At 42.1% G+C, this 17203-nt stretch overlaps 1 long non-coding RNA gene across 4 annotated transcripts in view; it reads right to left on the minus strand.

Moving 5' to 3' along the window:
• The window catches only part of LOC108297793, a 51448-nt gene that overhangs the window by 7022 nt on the left and 27223 nt on the right, over positions 1–17203 (minus strand). For all 4 annotated transcript variants that reach the window (XR_005198638.1, XR_005198637.1, XR_001822329.2 and 1 more), the window contains one exon: positions 11107–11115. This is a non-coding gene — a long non-coding RNA (uncharacterized LOC108297793). The remainder of the gene's footprint in view (positions 1–11106; positions 11116–17203) is intronic.

Here is a 17203-nt window from a genome sequence, read left to right on the forward strand (position 1 = left end):
AGCTTCCTATAAACCATTTCTATAATGTGCTTAAAAAAAAAAAAAAAAAAAAAAAAAAAAAAAAAAAACTGAATAATACTATTGGGGTTCAGGAGTTCGGAGGAGCCCTCAGCTCCCCTGAAAGGACGTTTCTCCAAGATTCTTTGTCTCCCGCTCTCTCAAGAATGAGAGAGGGCACCACAGCAGGTGTGCTTGTAAAGTAAAATATCAGATCCCAAACAGTTTGCAGAAATTGATTTTACTTAGGTAGAGAAAGAGAAAAAGGAGAAGAGAGAAAACTTCCATGAAGAGTATGGAAGGGGACTCCAGAAGCAAAATCCGGCCAGGTGTGGGGACAAGGACTTTTAACCTGGGAGGAATTCCCTCCTTCTCCAAGCCCCCTGGCCAATGAAAGCAGTTCCTTAGAACTTCCGCTGGAGTGATTAACTTTTGATTCTTTCCGTGCCCATGAAAATTAAAACAGAGACCGTTAAATTTCCTGGATTGAGAGAGATAGGAGGGGGACATGGCACTGGGAAGTTCTTGCTCTTAAAACTACACCTCCTTGTGGACCCAGAAAGAGAACACCTTCCCTCATTCCCCTCTCTGAACAGGAAAGTTCAAATTCTATTGGAACATGGGCATCAATCGCTCTTTAACTACTTCCTGCTGACATGGGGCATAGAAGGGGCCTTGCAGTTGAGGTTTCCTCCAGAGGGGAGTCTTTCAGGAGTGCAGGTTGATCCTGACGTCCACAATAGAGCCCACAAGCAAAGGACATCTGGGGTTCTTGTGGTAGGATTATTTGTGACCTTATGGTTCTACAAGAAATGAATGTGACAAGGTGGTTAAAGATGAAAATCCCAGAGACCAACAAATATAGAATGGTTATAAATGAGCCTACGAGAGAATAGAGCCAGGACAGTCAGTTGTTAAACAAGCTTCACAATACTGTTTCTGGAATATTTTTAGCCCTGTGCTTGATTGATTCCTGAGTTCTATGTTCAAAACAACACTTAACTGGTTTACAAAATAGCATTTTTCCTAGAAAGAGACAGGTTCCCCTTCTCTCTGTTGTTAGTAGATTTAGGGCCCTTTTACTTTAAAGAGCTATGGCAGCTAAAGAGTTAAGCTGTTTTGCAGAGAGAGCTGCCTTTTGCAGAGAGAATTAGCAACATTTTTATGTTATTAATTAACTTCTGAGATAGCTTATAGTAACTGAATAGAGGTAGTAACTTTCCTAATACCAGCACCAAGTTTTTCTATTATTCTACCACTTCCCCCCCCCCCGGGTATACTCCTATTAATGCCAGGATATAAATTAGACTTATAAGTGGTTACTTCCCTGAGGATCTTGTTGGAAAAGCAGATGCAGATCCTCTAATGGCTTGCAGGTGTACAAAAGATCTTCTCCTGGAACTTCAGGCTGTGGAGTGGAGGCTCTATGACTTTCTTCAGGAGGTATCCAAGGCTTCAGCCGAGTGTGATGAATCCATGAGTCAATTCTCACCACTTTAACTGCTGTTGGGGTAGACAGAATAATGAAAAATTGTCCTTCCCAAGATGGGCCTAGAGAGGGAGGGTCTGAGGGGAGAGATTTAACAAGCCCCAAGTCTCCAGGGCAGAACAACTCTCCCTTTTTCCCTAGGATGTCCCTCAGGCAAAGTCTTAAAAACCTATTGGTACTTAGCCAAGGAGGCTATATCTTTTACTAGATTTGCTGTTTCCTTGTCTAATACAAGATCATTACTAAGAAAGGGCCATCCATAAAGCATCTCATAGGGACTGAGTCCTATTTTCTGAGAATTTTGAGCTCTTAAGAGTGCTATTGGCAATAGAGAAGGCCATGAGAGGTGGGTTTCCTGTGCCAGTTTAAGTGTTTCTTAAGAATTTCATTCATCTTTTCTATTTTCCCTGAGGACTGAGGCCTCCAAGCACAGTGGAGATAATACTGTATTCCTAACGCCCTGGGAATTCCTTGGGCTACTGCAGCTTTGAAGGCAGGACCATTATCACTTTGAAGACAGCTAGGGAGTCTAGGAATTATTTCATTAATCAGGACTTTTATTACCTATTGGGCTTTCTCTGTTCTACAGGGGAAAGCTTCAACGCAGTTTGTATAAGTATCTACACATACTAGCAGATATTGATATCCCTGAGACTTGGGCATATGGGTGAAGTCCACTTGTCAGTCCTCACCTGGGTAATGACTGGCTCATTGTTCCCCAGGAGGAGCTGTGCAATATGTCAAAGGATTATGTTTCTGGCATACTTCACATCCTTTGACTATTTGTTGGACAGACTTGAAGAGATCTTTGTCTGTAAATATAGATTTGGCCATCTGATGTGTATTCTCTATACCCATATGGAAGGTTTCATGCAGAGTTTTAAGTACTTTCAACCAGCTGGCAGCAGGTAGAAGCACTTTTCCCTCCGCAATGGCTAACCATCCTGAAGGAAGAAGATTATGTCTCTGGGAGAATGCCCACGCTACCTCTTCTGATGAGTATTGAGGTCTAGTTCCCTGGAAAGGGTTTTCCCATATTAAAGGTCCTTTCATAAATGCTTGTCTAGCTGCCCTTTTAGCCTCTAGGTCAGCTTGGTGATTGCCCTCAGCTACTTTCTCACCTCCTTTCTGGTGACCCGGACAGTGTAAGACTGCTACATCTTTTGATTCTTGGGCAGCTTGTAATAAGTCTAAAATTTCCTAGTGATATTTAATGGGAGTTCCTGTCAAAGTTAGGAACTCTCTTTCCTTCCATATAGCAGCATGTGCATGCAAAACCAGGTAAGCATATTTGGAATTTGTGTGAACATTTACTTTATTTCCTTTTCCTAATTTTAGAGCTTGGGTGAAGGCTATCAGTTCTGCCAGCTGGGAACTAGTACCAACAGGAAGGGGATTGCTTTCACGTACTCTTTGATCACTGACTACTGCATATCCTGCTTTTCAAACTCCATTTTCCATAAAGGAACTTCTGTCAGTGTAAAGGTTATGATCAGGATTGGCTAGAGGAGTTTCTAAGAGATCCTCTCAAGCCGCATAGTTCTGGGGTATAACCTGCTGACAGTCATGTTCTTGCCCCTTCCTCAGGAAGAAAAGTAGCTGGATTGAGGGCTGCTCATGTGCGCAGCTGAAGTACAGGCCCTTTGAGCATTAAGGCCTGATATTTGAATAAGAGGTTGTAGGACAGCCATAAGCCTCCTTTAGAGGCCAGAATCCCAGCTACATCATGTGAAGTCCATACAGTTAGATCATTCCCTTGCACTATTTTAACAGCTTCTGAGACCAATATAGCCACCGCAGCTATGACTCGCAAGCAGTGTGGCCAGCCTTTTGCTACTGCATCAATTTCCTTACTTACATATGCCACCAGTTGTGGCATGGTCCCCTGAGTCTGGATTAGAACCCCAGTGCCACTCCTGACTTTTCCGTAACATATAGGAAGAAGTTGTTCCCTGTAGGAAGGCTTAGAACTGGAGCCTGCAGTAGTGCCTGCTTCCGGGTCTGAAAGGCTGCCTCAGCTATAGGGTCCCAGAGTACTAAATGGGTGTTAGCTTTTTGGGTTTCCTTAATCAGAGTGTACAGAGGTTTTGCTATTTCACCATATCTGGGAATCCATAATTGGCAAAAACCAGTTATTCCCAAGAATCCCTGCAACTGTTTTAAAGTCTTTGGATGGGGAAAGTCCAGTATGGGTTGTAGGCGTCCCTTATCTAGGGCCTGAGTGCCTTTAGACAAGACCAGCCCTAGGTATTTTACCTCTTGCCTACAAAGTTGGGCCTTTGGTTTGGAAACTTTATATCCACAGGTGGCAAGAAACTTTAGGAGGTCCTGGGTGGCCTGCTGACACTGTGTTTCTGAGCTTGCAGTTAAAAGCAAGTCATCCAGATTGTGAAGAACCAGGGTACCTGGATGTGAAAAACTACTACGGTCCTGAGTTAGAGCCTGACAAAACAGGTGGGGGCTGTCTCAGAAGCCCTGAGGTAATACTTTCCAAGTGAGCTGAGAACTCTGGTCTAAAGAGTCTTCAAAGGCAAACAGAAACTGAGAGTCAGGATGTAATGGTACACAGAAAAAGTCATCTTTAAGGTCCAGGACTGTAAACCATTGTGCTTCTCCTGGTATTTGAGAAAGCAAGGCGTAAGGATTAGGCACAGCTGATTATAAAGGACTCATAGCTTCATTAATAAGGCTGAGATCCTGCATCAGCCTCCATTGTCCTTTAGGTTTCTGCACTCCTAAAATTGGAGTATTACAAGGGCTGTTACAGGACTTCACCAGACCCTGAGTTTTTAAGTCCCTTACAATATCCTGTAGTCCCTTTTTGGCTTCTGGTCTTAGGGGGTACTGTCTTTGGTAAGGAAAAGGGGTGGGATCCTTTAGCCTTATTCAAATTGGGCATGCATTCTTTGCCCATCCAAATTGTCCAGCCATTGCCCAAACTTTGGGATTAATCCCTTCTTGAAATAATGGGCAGCAGAGAGTGATTTCCTCCCTGATGAGGTTCATATAGATAATGGCTCCTGCTCTGGCTAGCAGGTCCTGCCCTAGTAAGGGAGTGGGACTTTCTGGGATAATGAGGAAGGTATGGGAGAAAAGTATATCTCCCCAGTTACAGCTTAGGGGCTGGGAGAAATATCAGGAGACTGCTCAAGCTAGGACACCTCGGACAGTTACAGACTTAGAGGACAATTGTCCAGGACAGGAGAGTAAAACAGAAGGCTACACCAGTGTCCAGGAGGAGATCAACTTCCTGGTCCTCTATGGTCAGTGTTACCCAGGGCTCATTGAGGGTGATAATTCAAGCTGGCGCTTGCCTCAGGAACCTTCAGTCCTGTCATTGGGTCATCTGGTTAGACACCTCAGGCCCTGAGAACCTTCATCCCCTGGGACAGTGTGCTTTCCAGTTATTCCCTTGGCACAAAGGGCATGGATGAGGTTGTGGTCCATTCCTCTGCGAATAGTTTCTTATAAAATGTCCCTTCAGACTGCAATGGTAACAAGCTTTGCCAGCCTGGAGGCTAACCCGAGCCTTTCCCTCATTTGAGCCCCTCAGGCCTGCTTGCCTGAAAGCCATGACTAAGGCAGCAGCGTTTCTCTGATCTCTCCAGTTCCTTTCAGCCTGTTCCTCCTGGTCTCTATTATAAAACATCAAGGTTGCCTGGTTCAGTAATGATTCTAGACTCTGTTCTGGTCCCAAAGCCAGCCTCTGAAGCTTCCTCCTGATATCTGCTACTGATTGAGTAATAAATAAACTTGTCCTTTAGTATTAACTGACCCTCAATGGAGTCTGGTAACAGGAAAGTGTACTTCCTTAAAGCCTCCTACAATCACTCAAAGAAAGCTGTTGGGTTTTCTTCCCTTCCCTGAGTTATGGTGGATAACACTGCATAGTTCATGGGCTTCTTCCTAGCTCGCCTTAATCTCTCAAGTAGACAGGTCAGGAAATGCCTATGGCTCCAGTCTCCGTGTTCTGAATCTAGAGCCCAGTGAGGGTTCATTCCAGGGACTGCCTGTTTACCTGTGGGATATGTATTATTTTCCTCTGGCATCATTAGATTATGTACCTGACTAAGGTACCAAGTGTCTCCAAACTCTTGAGCTGCTGCTAGAGCAGCCTCTCTTTCATTGCTGGTTAGGGTTTGATTAAGCAAAAACATGACATCTAATTCAAAGTATTGACTCAGGCCCTGCAGAACATCTATGTACTTGTCTGGGTCATCTGAAAATTTTCCTAAGTCCACCTTAATTTGCTTTAAGTCAGAAAGTGAGAAGAGCGTGTGCACCTTAGTTGGGCCAAATTCTCCTCCTACTGCCTGTAGGGGGCAGAGTCTGGGCATCCAGGTAGTCTGAGATGGCCTGGCTGTCCCGGCCCTCCCTGGCTCCTGTTGGGGTACGGGGACTCAGGAACCCTGGTTGACATTGGTGGAGGTAGTTGCCACAGGGAGTCCCACATGTGGAGGTAGTCCTGAGGAGAGCTGAGTAGGTTATAGGGTACAGGCCCAACAGAGCTGAGTCTTATTCCTTAGGGAAAAGAAAAGTTGCACATAGGTGACCTCAAACCATTTACCCTCACTTTTACAATACAGGTCTAATTGTAGAATAGTGTCATAATCTATACTTCCCTTTGGAGGCCAGATTTTTCCACTCAGCCACTCTGTTTGGCAGAGGAAAATAAGCCACTTCTTCTTCAAAGGTCATGTGTCAAATAGATCCCAATTTTCCAGTATACACTTTAGTGGGGACTTGATCTTGGGAAGATTGGCACTCATCTGAAATTGAACACAAGGAATGCCAGCATTCCCGGTTAATAATTACAGCCACTTGACCCAAGGCATCCCCCATGTAAAGATAACATGGAGCGTCCTCCAGTCATTATCTCGAAATTTCGGTGCCCAAGATGCGTGATCATCTTTTTTCGGTGGACCTCTCATGTGCTGGATTCAAATCACCCCCTACCAGCATCACGGGACCACTCACTCACTCTCTGCATGACCTCCAGTGACCACTATAGAGGCATGAAGGGCTGCTGGGTTGAGTGGTTCATACCAGCGTGCCCCTGAACCAGGCCAGTGAGGCTCAGGAGATGGGTACAAATATTCCCCAGCCAAAGCCCAATTTACACAGGCTGATTTATAAAACCACCCTAGAAGGGTAAACTTCTAGGGAGGGGCCATTAGAGCACACAGTTTAAAGAAGGCAGGCCACGTGGCTTAGGCTGGAACAATACCGTCAGAACCCAGGCCTCCTTTCCTAACCCATTTTCCATTGTAGGAATATGCCCTTAAGGTTGTGTGACCTTCCATTTACTATTTGGGCCCTGGAATGCGTTTAACTACAATCTTCTAGATGGAAAAGTTCTGCCATAGAGAGAGAGTCAATCCTAAGCAAGACAAATTATACACAAAACACAAAGTCCCATAGCCTTCAGCTTCTGAATTTCCCAAAAGGTTTCCCCAATTCAAGACCGACTCCACCAGGGATTTCAACAAACAACCTTACAGTTGCAGGCCCCTACACCTTAACCAACTGTACTAACAGGCCACTTGCATTAAGATAAGGCAGAAAGCTTTCTTAAGCCGTATTTTGAATGAGAATGCTGCACCCTAAGACGGTGTGGCCTGCTTAAAGTGGGACAGGGCTGACGGCCAGCAGCTGCATTCCTTTCCCAGCTGGCACACCCAGAGAAAAAAAGCTGCTTGCCACTATCAGTTTAAAAGCTGCATTTGCAGCCGCTGTGAGTTTTGGGAACCATGCCCCATCCCTGCGTTTTCAGCCACCATGTTGAGCCCACCAGAACCACGTGCACGCCTGGGCCACTCCCTGAGCCTCTGCCCACACAGGGACCCACGGCCAGCAGGCGAATGCCCCAGGGGAGCTTTTTTTACACTCCTTCCTGGGACAGGGGATGCCAGAGAGGTCTGCCAGAATGATGCGCCAGCCCACTGCACTCTCAGGTCCAATGCAGACTCCAGTTTCACAGACTCCAGCTATACCCCACCCCTTCCCTGCTGCTTTTCTCTCTGCCCACAGTGCTGGCAGCTACAGCGCACACCCAGGCCCATCCACGGGGCTGGGCCATGGTCTCCACTGTCCCCATTTCTGGACAGCAGGGAGCGAAAGGCCCAGGGGAAGTACTCACCCTCTCCACCCCACAGGCTCCCGCAGGTTTTCATCCCAGAGATAATAGCCGAAGGATAGAGAAGAAGAGGGAAAGCAGAGAGAGCTTAGAGGAAAAAACTTCACTTTTAATTCTGGCTGGGCTGTGTCGCTTAAGGCGGGCTGGGCAGTGCCTTCACGGCTCCACCTCTCCACCTCTCCGGTGTTCTTAAAGAGACAGGACAGAATGGGGCTGGTTTTACTTACAGTTCGAAGTCCTCTTCTCCTGGCTGGCTTACCAAAAAATGTTGGGGTTCAGGGGAGCCCTTGGCTCCCCTGAGAGGACTTTTCTCCAAGGTCCTTGGTCTCCCATTCTCTCAAGAATGAGAGAGGGGACCACAGCTGGTGCACTCATAAAATAAAATACCAGACCCCGAACAGAGTTTGCAGAAATTGATTTTATTTAGGTAGAGAAAGAGAAAAAGGAGAAAGGAGAAAGCTTCCATTAAGAGTGTGGAAGGGGACTCCAGAGGGAAAATCCAGCCAGGTGTGGGGACAAGGACTTTTAACCTGGGAGAATTCTCTCCTTCTCCAAGCACCCTGGCCAATGAAAGGAGTTCCTTAGAACTTCCACTGGAGTGATTGACATTTGATTCTTCCTGTGCCCACAAAAATGAAAACAGAGACTGTTAAGTCTCCTGAATGGAGAGAGATGGGAGTGGGGCATGGTGCTAGGAAGTTCTTGCCCTTAAAACTACGCCCCCTTGTGGACTTGGAAAGAGAACACCTTCCCTCAATACCCCTTTAACCAATATGTTCACACACAGAATGTCTTACAATTAATTTTTTGTAAACCTTCCACAACTTGTTCAAACCTTTAGATTTTTTTCTATCTCACTTAAAATCATCCTTTAACCCTCTGAACTTAGGCAAGCAATCCACATTCCCATGCCTTCTTATAATCTTTTACCAAAAGTACATTTTACTTTTCTCTTTTTTTTTTTTAAAGACGGGGTTTCACCATGTTGGTCAGGCTGGTCTCAAACTCCTGACCTCAAGTGATCTGAGTATTGGGGTAAAATACTTTGATTTCTTTCAGGGCCTGCTATCTGTTGTGTTTGTATCTTATTGCTACAAAGAGTCTGCTTTATGACCTGTATCTTGTGCCAACTTTCTATCCCATCCTGTAAGTTAGAATGCCATAACCATCTGGGAATGAAGCCCAATAGGTCTCATACTCATTTTACCTAGCTCCTGTTCAAGATGGAATTGCTCCAGTTCACACCTCTGGCAGGATTACAGGCATGAGGCACCATGCTTTGCCCAGTTATCTGCAATTTTGAGTAAGTAATTTAAACCCTCAGACCTCGGGTCCTTTCCTTTTAAAATAGAAAACTTCAAGTAGATGATTTATAAACTTAGCATTTTTTCAACTCACTCTTTTCCCAATCACACTAATGTGTTTTAAGCCTTTTCCCCAGCCAAACTATGTAAAAGCAAAAATTACTTTATTTCAATATTACCCCTCATGGATAACACACTAGCAGGTCATCAGAATATTTGCCATCCCTACAAAATTACAAGATTCTGTGATGATCCTTTAAGTATAGGAATCACACAGACATACACAATTGTTACATGCTTTCTTTGAGTTATCTATGTTATATTTTCTCCCTACACATCCCCACACCATTTCCTGACTCCTTTTTAAGGAGTCTTTGGGATCATGAAAGCAAAATGCAGCATCCTCAGAAGCTGCTACCACCACTTTTGGCACTGCCACCACCCAACCCCACCCAAGTTGCTTCACTCTCCATCACAGAAGCTTTTTCAGCAACAGCCAACATTTGTACCTTCACCAAGCCCTCTGATTTTCCCAATCGCAAGGTCTTCACTACCATATTTTCTTCATTCGTAAGTGCCACCTATTATCCATCCCCAAGGTAAGTCAATTCTAATTTTTTTGCAAGGGTCGACAGAGGTAAAGCCTGTCCAGATACCCCAAAGATGTTTCATCTTGGCAATTCTTGACTCTTTCAAAGAAATATGATTAGTCAAATATAACTAAGTAAAATAAATAAGAATATACAAGGTCTGTAAATCAAAAATAAAATTCTAAGCCCCCCAACCAACAGAATGAACCCCTCCTCTCAGCCAAGGGAATTCTAAAGTTAACCTGAAAGACTAGTTCAGGCCATAATGGAAATGGGTGGTCAGACATGCCTCATTATATCCTCCACCCTTTGGAATTTAGGCACAACTAACCAACATTACCTTTAAAACAGAGACCTTAAGATTGACAAAGCAGACTCTTTGTAGCAATAAGATACAAACACAACAGATAGCAGGCCCTGAAAGAAATCAAAGTATTTTACCCCAAAATATATTTATTCAACATATTTTTAAATGGCCCTACAAAGCTGTCTCTTGTGGGGAAACCTACATTCTGTGGAGAATGCCCTTCCCTGTCCAGGTTCTTCCCTTTATCCAGGAGAGAATTAACTGAGTCTGGTACCTTTTTAAGTCTGATAAGAAACATTTACAATCCATTCTCTCTGAAGCCTGCTACTTGGAGGCTTCATCTGCATAATAAGAGCCTTAATCTCAGAAGCCCATTATGTTAATGCAGATACTCCTTTCTATTGATTTCAGGACTTTAATCAGAAAACCTTTGAATCTCCCTATGACCTGGAAGCCCCCACTTTGAGTTGTCCCTCATTTCCAGACTCAACCAATGTACATCTTACATGTATTAATTGATGCCTTATGTCTCCCTAAAATGTATAAAACCAAGTTGTAGGATTACTTTGGGAACATGTTCTCAGGTCTCCTGGAGCTTTGTCATGAGGTATTGGTTACTCATATTTATTTGGCTCAGAATAAATCTCTTCAAATATTTTGTAGCGTTTTACTCTCTGTAGACAAGTCGTAGTTTTATACCAGTTACCTTGTGGAGAAAGGAAACCAAAATGGTCCTCTCTAAAATACTGAGGATTGTTGAGCTAAAGAAAATTAAAGTGCAGGGGCACACTGTCCTCCCCCTGCTTGCCTTATGGCAGGATAGCAATTTACAAAGACAAAAGGTCTTCTTGACTTCCTCTCTGCCTTTTTTCACCCCTTTACAAGGCTTAGCAGCTCAGAGACTAGTGGCACCAGAAAATCTAGGAGCAGACTTTACTCTTCCCATACATTTATCTTCTTATATTTTCCGGCTTCTTAAAAGCCTGAAGATGCTCTCTTGTTTGTCTTGTCACTGTAGGATTTGTGGCTTTTTGTAAAAATACTATTTAAGCGAGGACCCTAAGCTACTGCCTTAAGGGAGAGATACTTTCAAACGGAAGCCTCTCCTGCATGAAGGCTACAGCACAGATCAATAAACTTCTGCTGGTTTCTCTCTTGTTAATTTGACTTTCGTTTTCAGACAGTGCCTCAACTAAAAATCTATGAGGAAAGGAAAAGAAATTATATTTTCTCCCCTGCACAGACAATCTGACCACTTCTCTGAGCTCTCCTAAATATAACACAGCTAAATTCTCTAAAATAGTATATACCCATTAGTCAGCAAATTAGTACAGTGCCTCTGCTGGCATAGCTGTAAACTAGATGACTTGTTTTATTTTATTTATTTATTTATTTATTTATTTATTTAAGATGGAGTCTTTCCTCTGTCACCCAGGTTGGAGTGCAGTGGTACAATCTCAGTTCACTGCAATCTCTGCCTCCCAGGCTCAAGTGATCCTGCTACCTCAGTCTCCCAAGAAGCTAGAACCATAGATGTGTGCCACCATGCCCAGCTAATTTTTTATATTTTTGGTAGAGATGGGGTTTCTCCATGTTGCCCAGGCTGGTCTCAAACTCCTAAGCTCAAGCTATTCACCTGCCTCAGCTTCCCAAAGTGCTGGGACTACAGGCATGACCCACTGCATCCAACCAAAATGACTTGTTTTTAGACAAGAGGTTAGAAAATGTTTTTCCTCAAAGGGCCAGAGAATAAGTAGATTAGGCCAGAGTTTCTCAACCTCAACAGTATTCACATTTTGGGTCAGGTAATTATTTGTTGTGGAGTGCTTTCCTTTTCACTGTAGGATATTTAAGAGCATCCCTGACTTCTACTCCCTAGGTGCTAGTAACATCTCATTATCAGTTATGACAGGAAAAAAATTTTCCAGACATTTCCAGATGTCCCACAGAGGGTAAAATTGCCCCCAGGTGAGAATAATTGGTATAGACTTTGCATTCTCTATGCTGTCTGTCACAACTACTCAGCAGTGCCATTATAGCACAAAAGCAACCATAGACAATATGAGAACAAATGGACATGGTATTTTCCCAATAAGTACTGTGTATGGAAACTGAAATTTGAATTTCATATAATTTTCACATGTATTAAAATATTCTTTAAAAAATTTAAGCATTTAGAGATGGAAAAACCATTGTTAGCTTATGGGACAAACAAAAAAAGGTGGCGAGCCATAACTTTCTAGCTCCTATTTGTCTTATTTTTGAAGGTTTAATTATATATGTAATTTAAAGTACTGTATCCAAATAATATTTTAACGTGGTAATTATAAAAATTGATTCATAAATTCAGTGTATAGTTTACATTTACAATACATCTCAATTTGGCCTAGCCACATTTTAGTACTCAATAGTCATATATGGCTAGTAGCTACCATATTGGCCCATGATGCCCTAGAATTTGTTTTTAAATATTAGGAATACTTCCTCTCAAGAAGTCCTAGTCATTGGGAACATAAGATCACTTTCCCTTTGAAGGTAAAAGCCTCTAAGTCCTGTTATTGATCCAAACTCACCAAAAAATCAACTGAAAGTAAGGTTAGAAAGATGACTATGACAATATTTATCTAATTTGTGACTGTATTTCTGATAGGCAATTCAAAATTCTATTTGGCTTAGTAAATATTCTTGATATCTTGAATAGGATTAATCCCAGAAGGTCTGGTGGACAATGAGTGTTTTGGTGTAACTGGGTTTCTAGATGTACAAAACTAGAGAATTCCCCTTGAAGACACTGGCCTTGGTATCCCTGAAACAGCAAAATAGCCCTTTTTGTTTACTTCACAGCAATGTAGTATATGACAGTTAAGACCATCTATTAAAATTGACATGTAATTATACTCTGTCAAATATTTACTTTAAAACAGCAAACATATGAAAGCCTACAGTTGACATCTCACTGTTTAAAAAAAACAATTTCACATATATATTCACAAACATACTAAAGAGGTCAATATTCGAAGCAAATAGTAAAGACTTAAATATTCCTCACTTTGTACCATGGTTTAGTTAAATAATACAAGTGCCCCAACTACACAGTTTAAATTTCAGTTACCATAGTATATTGACTGTGTTATTAAATAAAGTACAAATTTCACTGCTAGGTCTTCAGTACATAGATTATTATATAAATAACAGATGTGCATCATGATCATTTATGAAACATATCACTTGTTTCCACACAGCCTTTGGTGACTGGTTACTTAGTGTCTATTCAGTACATGTGCAGAGAACAAACCATGTGTTTGTGTTGCCTCTTTGCCTCCCAGTGATAAACCCAAGTGACATTTAACAAAAACGCATAAGGAAAGAGGGAAATGGCCAATAAAGATGAAAGCTCAAGAAAGAAACTAAAAGTCAATGCTGGAAATGAAATTCAAATAAAAGGTAAATGAAGTTATAGAAGAAATAGCTGACTGTGGGAATGTTGGCACTTCCACTGATTGGAAAGGCTATATAGATATAAAGCCAGAGGAACTTAGTTAAAGCAGACATAGTAAATGAGGAATTTGGTTGTGACAAACAATGCCTATTTTAGACCAATGGCTTGTATCCTCATTAGGGACTGTTAGCATACCAAAACAATGGGTGTTAAGTCTAGGAAAATTATAACACATCCTTATGCTGACTTTTAGTTTCCAAGATTACCTATAATTATTATTGCTGTTTTTAGTATTTAGATATTACTGCTAGTGGTAAAATGGCCTATGGGTAGAAAATATAAAAATTACATTTCTCTTTATTCAGATTTCCCAGTGAAGCCCTGGCTCTAACAATGTTTACTACTTCTAACTTTCCATTTTCACAGATATGGGATACATGATTCTATACCCTCAACCCATATGTTTTCTAGCTAACTCTATCACAGAATAAAGTGGTACTCAAATTACTCTCAGCTAGCTTAATATCCACTCTGGGACACTGAAAATCAACACAAAGGGGCTAAACAAGATGAGCAGTATGTATCCCATTTCTTTTAAGTCCACTAACCCGATATCATGAGGCCCCTTCACTGGTTTTATGTAGATGTGCTACTGAAATGCATAAGCTAGTGCCAATTCTTATTTTCCAAAGATGTTAAAAGATTAACATAGGATCAGAGGAGAGTGAGGATCAAAAAAACTGCCTATCAGGTACTATGCTCACTACAAGTGTAATGAAATCATCTTTACATCAAACCCTAGTGACACACAATTTACCCATGGAAATTTACCCATTTGCTTTTGCAGCAAAAGTACCCCTTGAACCTAAAATAAAAGTTGTAAGAAAAAAAATTAACATAGCAAATTCTTAGACCACGTTCTGACTTGTTTGCAAGACCTATGCTTTCTTACTAAGCTGGTGCTGGATGGTTCTTTTGATTTTTTTCGTTATCTATCTTCTCTCTTCCTAGCATTGCCAGCAAGGGAAGGTATTTCATGTAAGGCATTCTTTTCCCTCTGGCCACTTGGTTTGCCCTAATTTCTCCTAGAACATCTTTCCCACCAGTATTGTGAACCATAGAGCAGGCCTAAGGGAAGGTTATAAAGAAGGTAAGATTGGTCTGTATTGTCTCAGTCTCCTTTAATATCTATCCACTTGTGTATGGTACTCCTTCTTCTCAGAGACTGAAGGCCTGTTCTCTAGCTTCCTCACAATCTGCTTTCAAAATAGGATCTGCTGTCAGTGATTTATCCCTTTAGTGCTAGAATGATAAATAAATTTTATTTTGCATGCTAAACTCTAAATTATTAGTAGCAGCCATCTGAAATGCCATGTGAAGGATTGTGGGGATACATCCAGTTGAATTAGTTATGAGAAGAAAAATTGGCTACTATAGGAAAGAGAATCAACAATTCATCAGATTAAAAAGAAAGAATGTCAATTATTTCTTACATGACAGTATCAGTGTAAAAAGTTCAAATCAGGCCGGGCGCAGTGGCTCACCCATGTAATCCCAGCACTTCGGGAGGCTGAGGCAGGTGGACCACAAGGTCAGGAGTTCAAGACCAGCCTGGCCAATATGGTGAAACCCCGTCTCTACAAAAATAGGAGTTCGAGACCAGCCTCGCCAATATGGCAAAACTCCATCTCTACAAAATTCAAAAATTAGCTGGATGTGGTGGCATATGCCTGTAATCCCAGCTACTTGGGAGGCTGAAGCAGGAGAATCGCTTGAACTCAGGAGGCGGAGGTGACAATGAGACGAGATAGTGCCACCGCATTCCAGCATGGGTGACAGAGCAAGACTCCATCTCAAAAAAAAAAAGTTCAAATCAGAGAGGTAATTCTGTTTCTTAGTCATTCAGGGACTTGATTTCCTTCCAAGTCATTGTACTTTCATCTCATACAGAATCACTGTCATCTGTAAAACTGAAACTGGATAACCAGTTTCCATGTCTTAAGACCCAGGCATGGAAATGGCACACATTACTTCTACTCACAGTTTATTGATTATAACAATCATTTGGCTACATAGAGCTACAAAAGAAGCTGAGAAATGTAGTCTAGCTGAGCAGCCACACATCAAGCAAAAATGGGAGAAACGTATTTTGATGAGCAACTAGCAGTTTTTTCCTGACTAGGCTTAACAGGAATAAATGCTGTGATTAATTTTTTTTTTTTAGACGGAGTCTCGCACTGTCGCCCGGGCTGGAGTGCAGTGGCACGATCTTGGCTCACTGTAGCCTCCACCTCCTGGGTTCAAGCAATTCTCTGCCTCAGCCTCCCAAGTAGTTGGGATTACAGGGGCCTGACACCAGGCTTGGGTAATTTTTGTATTTTTAGTAGAGACGGGTTTTCACCATCTTGGCCAGGCTGGTCTTTAACTTCTGACCTCATGATCCACCTGACTCGGCCTCCCAAAGTACTAGGATTACAGGCGTGAGCCACTGTGCATGGCCTGCCATGATTAATTAATGATATTTTCGATGAGTTGGAAAAAAAACTGTGGTATCCATCCATATTATATATTAGCTGATCTTGCCTTAGGAGTGAAATGAAAGTCTTGTTTTCTCTTCTAGAGGGTTCTGAAGTTTAAATATCATTCAAAAAAAATTTAACAGACATTTTCTACTATGAGAAAGGTATTTTTGTTAGGTTTTGTGAAGGTACAAAAATAAACTAGTCCCTGCTTTATCACTTATTGTGGAATCAAAGCTTCATCTCCAGATAATGGAATTTCAGACATCAGCTACCAAGAAGGGCAAATATAGGCTTGGGAAGGAAGGCCTTCTTGTATGAAATCACACCACACAGGCACGAGACAGCTCTACTTACATATAAGTCAAGCTGTGTAAAAATGAGATTAGGGTGTTTCAGATATTTTATTAGGAAATGGACAGATACAACAGTTGATAGGGCAAAAGCTATAAACACTAAGGTAAGAAGGAATCAGAATATAGACAAGTGTTATAGAAGCATCTAAATGGCATTTGTATCTAGTTAATCAGCCTATCAGGTAAATCTGCTTACTTTTCTCCCTACCAGTGAATATCTGTTTTGAACCTCTAGGATATGGGACCTCTTGCTTGATACCAGAGTCCTTCTGTGCCTACCTATTCTAAAGCCTGATGTCATCTTCTGTGCCTTCCCTTAACAGGCTTATTTCCTTCAACACTGACCATTCCTCCAGCATTTCTTATTCCAAAGATGAATGAGTAAAGAACTTTGTTGGAGGGAAATGTAAGGAGGGATTCGCATTAGAAAGGGAGCTGTGCACAGTTCCTGTCTCAAGAAAAATAGCTTAAGATGAGGCAAGTATCTTACTTAGCATAATCTTACTACCAAAGGGACTATTCTAAATGTCCCCCCACACACACACACCATCATGTAAACATTCTCTAACTTTCGCTACTTAATTTAGATAATCCACCTTTCCTTCTGGCCATTGCATTCCTTATTTAGCAATGCAGGAAAGGGCAAGAAATTGAAGGGAAGGAATAAAGGGACTTCTGATTTCAGACTATATTTGGAAGGGAAGTCATGGCTGGTTAGGGCTTTTCTTTGGCTTTTGCTTTACCTTTGCAGAATAACTAATATTAGTGTTTTACCTATGGGAACTGGTATCCAATCTAGTGCCTAATGGAGCTGTTGCTACTAGAGCTATTTCCTGTGAGCCTCATAGCAGACTCTCTTCTGCTGAAAATGAGATTTACTATTCATTCTTGGTTCTCTCAAAAGCCAGCCCTCCGGGCCAGGCGCAGTGGCTCATGCCTGTAATCCCAGCACTTTGGGAAGGCAAGGTGGGAGGATCACAAGGTCAAGAGATCGAGACCATCCTGGCCAACATGGGGAAACCCTGTCTCTACTAAAAATACAAAAATTAGCCGGGCGTAGCGGCAC

Source organism: Cebus imitator, unplaced genomic scaffold (assembly GCF_001604975.1).
Source record: "Cebus imitator isolate Cc_AM_T3 unplaced genomic scaffold, Cebus_imitator-1.0 Scaffold845, whole genome shotgun sequence".
NCBI classification, from domain to species: domain Eukaryota; kingdom Metazoa; phylum Chordata; class Mammalia; order Primates; family Cebidae; genus Cebus; species Cebus imitator.